The sequence below is a fragment of the Cryptomeria japonica genome, chromosome 11, assembly GCF_030272615.1.
Source record: "Cryptomeria japonica chromosome 11, Sugi_1.0, whole genome shotgun sequence".
NCBI lineage: Eukaryota > Viridiplantae > Streptophyta > Pinopsida > Cupressales > Cupressaceae > Cryptomeria > Cryptomeria japonica.
The window spans coordinates 662,367,332-662,372,989 of record NC_081415.1 but is presented as its reverse complement, the minus strand read 5'-3'; the positions used below and the strand labels follow the sequence as shown (position 1 = coordinate 662,372,989).

Genomic DNA, 5,658 nt, shown 5'->3' with positions numbered 1-5,658 from the left:
CAAATTTTATTATACGAAATGCAGACACAACACATAATTGTATCAATCAATATAATTGATATGTTAATTACATTGGAAGGTCTTTTAACTTAACGTGTATTATGATATGTGAATTGATAAATTAATGTTTAATTAATTATAGCAGATTTCTATAGTTTATTAGTTTAATTGATTTTTAGATTCAATTGTATGAGAATTTTATTTTTGTATCAACATTTTAGATCACACTCTATGATCCAGCATCAGGATGTAAAAAAACAGTTATAAGATATTTATATGTCACAAAATAACCAAAGAGTTACAAGAATCATCTGATATGTTTATTGCAACTGAATCAACATCTGTTCTAAACATCACATATATTATAATTTAGGAGCCTCATTCGACTGCTTAATGTACCTTACAGTACTAAATTTAATCATGTCTGTCAGTCCACCAAATTCATTAAAAAAATATAAAAAAACCGAGATTCAAAACAAATTTAACTTTTTCTAAAATCCATTTTTGAGATGCAAATTTCATGTGACATGCTTTGTCGGTAAAATGAACTTGATTGTATAGGTATTTTTTCTCTTCAAGATCATGCTGCTACCACAAAGTTTAAAAGCCTAACTTGTTTAAAATTGTAAAACAATTGTTTAACAATTGTCTAAACAGAATAAATCTAATTTATGATATTAATACCACCTCCATGGAAAACCCCATCTCTTCTTTCTTTTACCCGGATATCATGTTCTTTTGGTTCAGATATTCCTGCTTTTGTTGCTCGATTTGGTAACAAAGGTTTAGGGTCAAATGTCATTTTATTCTCACTTCCTTCAGAAGCCACCTTCTTCTCCTCAACTTCCTCTGAGATCTTATATGTTCTTCCTATTTCTTCAAGATGATGCTTTATTGGTTTAGCTATTCCAGTTTGTCACTGCAGCCAGTACCAGAGCATTAGTTTGGCTTTCAAATGCAAATCTATCACTATATTCCCATACTTGTGTCTCATTCTGCAAAGATAGATCCTCGCCAGACAATTGTTCATGCTGGTTTGCCTCTTCTCCAATTTCTTCTTCAGCAATCACACTGTCAAATGTTGCAATCGTGCCAGAAGATGCACATATTTTGTTTGAACTTGCAATATATCATTACAGTCTAAAAAGTTGCCATCATTTTCTCGTTTTGGAGTGTGTAAGACAGTTGAATCTTCATCAAAATCAATGAAGCAAGCAACGGCACCCTTAACTGTTCAGAAGCATGAAAATATGTGTAGCATTGTCATGAGATTGTTTAGTGGGGATTTCAATAAAGATACCAAAATGCTCAGGAGTTTGCAGAGCACTTACATCTTCATAAAATTGATGGTTGTGATTTTCGTTGTAACTGCTAATTTGATCCTCAAAATGAAAATTTGACTCCTACTGCCCTTGCAATGCTTGTTGAGATGCCTCATGTGGACTCTTTTTGAGCAATCTCCTCCTACTCTTCCAAAATCTTTTGGGCTGCAATTTACTCAAAGCAAACTTTCTTTCTTGGCAACCCTCTAGATGTCTATTTCATGAAAAAGGTGACGATTTCTCCCATGCTAGTGATTTGATTGAAAATCTACCAAACAAAATTGAACCATGATCAAAAATCTGGGAGTAAACTCAAGGTCAACTAAATTAGAAATTTAGAACATAGCAATGCAAATTACAACAATCCTTACCTGGATTATGGATATCTATAACTCACAATAAACATGTTTTATTTATATCAGTCACCATCTGCAAATTCAATATAAAAAAAATTCACTAGAGAAAATTTTGGTGCTCTATTCTCGAATTTAACCTAAATATAAGCTAAAAAATTTCTTTGTTTAAAAAAAATTGTTAGCTTACATTAGGTCTCATGGAGAGAATTTGCAAATGGTGACTGATATGGGACAAGTTTAAGTTTATTGTGATATCTGCATATCAAAATGATATGCAGCTACAAGTAAGGATTGTATTGTAATTTTGATTGCTATATTCTAAATTTCTAATTCAGTTGATGTTGATGTGATGATGAAGTTTGAACCAGCTCCTAGATTCTTGATCATGGTTCAATCTCTTTTCAATTGAATCACTGGCATGGGAGAAATGGTCACCCTTTTGACGCATCTCTTTAAATACCCTCACTCAATCAGAATCCAATTAAAACACCATATAGGAGTTAATCTAGAGCCTCCCATGCTTTTACAACTTCATTCAACGCCAAAAATTATGGCTTAATTATAAACTTGAGTGAAAATATGAAATTCACTATATTTTGATAAATCCACCTCTTCCTAAATTTTGCATTCAAATCATTATACATGGTTTTCAAAAAAGATGCAAATTAGAATCATATGGAAAACAAACAAAGACGAAAAAAAACCAAAATACTTCCCTGCCTGTTACATTTATATTTGTTGTGAACCCCATTGTAATTTGTGTCGCAGGCATTGTTCACCGCCATTTCAAGAAGGTTAGTTTTAAACTACATACAGTAAGCAACATATTAAGTCTAAATAATGTTAGTCTAATTATGAGTGTTTAACATCTTTAAGTCTAGAAGTGTATTCTTAGTGTGACCACACACCTTACACAACATATTAAGCCTAAAAAATGTCACTTAACTCTGAGCATTCAACACTTTTAAACCTAAAAGTATAAGCAATGTGTGAGATTTAAACCATTCCCTCCCAGCAACACGCTCAATGCTAATCGTAACATACATCTTTGAATTTCAGTAGAAGTAAAACGATGGCGCTGTTGGGCCAGACCTCCTCCCTGTAAACCCTACAAGTAGACGACTCCATCTTTTTTCTCTTGTTGCATGGCAGCGCTACAATTAGCATCAATGAAGAAAACATTTTACTTACAGATAAAAAATAAAATAAAAACTAAATGCAGCATCAGAGAAATTACATATCTGCACCACTGGCCCCTAATGTTCAATTCGTCTGTCTCTATTAATTGTCTCTTTCTGCCAAAGACAAAACACTTCACCCATAAAAAGGCATTCACAAACCTTTTTTGGAAGGAAAGTAATGGCAACACCTCTGTCGGGCAAATATAGAAACTATCATTCTCTAAGGAAGAAAATCGAAGGAAACATCCATATATCTCACAATTACAATACAAGTTAAATTACAATACAGTAAAATCGAAGGAAATGTGTTGAACCTCTTGGTAATGTGTTGCAAATGGATGCCACGACATCGCTCCTCCTTCATATGAACGCAAGAATGTTGATTGCCTTTGAGCCTGGCAAAGAATTGCTAGATGACACTAAAATTGAGCTTCAAGATGAAATTTTAACATGCCCTATCGAGTACATGAGAGGATTGAACTCATGTTTTATCTGGAAGAGAAAAGGCCACTTTGAAAAGAAATTGCCCTATTTCTAAAAAGAAACCCCCAAAAATTGTTAATCTAAATGATCAATCTAACCCTAACCCACTGATCCCCGCTGATTGTGATCCCACTTTGATCCCGACCTCTCCTACTGGTGAATCCTGCCCAGACCCTTCCAAGGATTCGAATGATTCCTCCCCTACTCCCTCATTGATGGACAAACTTGAGGCTCTCTATTATGAAATTAGGAAAGTGAGCAAATACTATGCTATCTCTTCACCCCCTATGAACTCTGCCCTAAACTGAAGAGAGTTTGCTTCATAATGCCCCCTCCTTCCACTCTCAGGAAGTTGAATGCTTAGCAGATTATATTGGAAAAGTTCAAAAAGCTTAATAAAACTGGAGACAGGATGCAGAGCATCCTAGAAACGGCAAGAAACTCCAAAAGAAAGATCTCAGAAGTTGTTGAATTAATTAGTCCCCCCTCCCAAGAAGGTCACTACCAGTGATGGTGGTGGGCCCTTGAAGCCTCCCACTCCTATCTCCAGAGAGGAAGTATCCATCTCTAGTAAGAATTTAGATGAGGCTCATAGTGATAAAGTTGATACTTTATCCCCTAAGGAGGTATTCTTTAACTCCCTACTTGAGAGAAAACTTCCAGATGATGTCTCTCCTACCCCTCCCTTCAAGATGGATACCAATCATACTGGTGGTGAGGGTGGGGGCTCCAATAGGACCAACACCACAACTGGTGGTGAACAAATAATGGATTTTGAGGCAAAAGATGGATCCAACACTCCAATTGAGGAATAGAAAAGAATCTCATGGGCAATGGTGCCTTATGGGACACAATCAAGGGAAGAGTTAATTGAGGAGGCTATGAAACAGTATGGGGAGAAGGTTGCTAAATCTAAGAAATGCACTTGTAAACATAAAAAGCAGAAAACCAATAACCCCCCTCTTCTTACTGTAGATCATGAGCTTGGGGTTAAGAAAAAAAGAGGTAGACCAATTGGATCTGCCAATAAGGATAAGTTAGGGAATAAGTTGAGTGGCAATATCCCCAAATGTTTTCACAGCTTCCAGGCTCCAATGGAAATATAGAAGTCAATCAAATAATGAAAATAAACAAAACTTCTTGGAATGTTTGTGATGCAGGAGCATCTCCTATTCTTGGCAATCTTGCATCAAACCAAAATATTTGCTTTCTATTTTGCAGTTTCAGCATTTTATTTTGCATTTTCTGGCATTGGCCCACCGAATTTCGAGGAGTTGGATTTTTTCTTGAGGACTTGATCATCTACCTTATTCCCAAACCACGAAGCATTTGGATCATCATCTGGCAAGTTATCACTACCGGTTTCTGAGACAGTTTTCCAGTACCGGTTGCCTGGACCTATTTGCATTTGTAATCTACCGGAATCTACCAGATCCCTTCCATAGCTTGCGGAGCCCTGAGCATTGATTTTGATGTTCTTTGGCGTGTGGCCGACCTTGTCTTTGATCTACACTTCACCCTTTGGATTTTCTAGAAGATTTTTTTTGGCGGAGGCCGACCTTGTTGTTTTTACACGTTAGGTCTTGTTCTTCAACATTTGATCCTTTTTGGGCCTACTGGATCCCCTTGGATCGTATAAATCATTGTAATTGAGCATTAGAATAGGGAGAAGTTAAGATATAGAACATAGAAGATAGATCCTAATATTTGAAGTCCCGGTTATGACCAGTTCTGTAATTAAGCATGTTTTAGCAGGCTAGTGAGCCGGTTTTTGTAACCCGGTTGTTACCAATTGATTGTAATCAGTTTTCATGATATAATACATTATGTTCTACACTACCTCCATCACATCCCTGTGTTTTCATTGTGTTTACTCTTGCTCACCAATCCAGATTGATCTCTTTCAGATCCCTCCTAACCGGTGATTGCACCAGTTCGAGGGTTGGAGACCCTGGAAAGAAAGTATGTTGTTAAAATATTTCTAGACTATATAGGAATATTGATGTTCTTTTGTTGCAAGAAATTAAAGAAGTTGGCTTTTGGTTTGATATTAATATGAAATGCATTTGGAAGGAATCCTCCTACTACACTACCAATCATTTGAAAGGAAAAGGAGGTGCTGCTATTCTTCTTAGTAGAAAATGGGTTGATTATGTCATTAAATGGGGGCACTCACCATGTAATAGAGTGGTGTGGGTGGTGTTAAAATTTGAAGACTCGGTTTTTGGTATCTACTCATTGTATGCTCCTAATGAATATAGACAAAGAATTGACCTGTGGAAGTGGATGTTTGATATGGAAAATATCCCATGGATA

At 36.0% G+C, this 5,658-nt stretch overlaps 1 long non-coding RNA gene across 1 annotated transcript; it reads right to left on the bottom strand.

Moving 5' to 3' along the window:
- Positions 1-2,505: 2,505 nt before the first annotated feature.
- LOC131859975 (uncharacterized) lies at positions 2,506-3,927 on the bottom strand. Its single transcript, XR_009359547.1, has 2 exons — positions 2,916-3,927; positions 2,506-2,832 (listed from the first exon to the last, which is right to left on the bottom strand). It is a non-coding gene; the product is annotated as an uncharacterized LOC131859975 (long non-coding RNA).
- Positions 3,928-5,658: the final 1,731 nt, after the last annotated feature.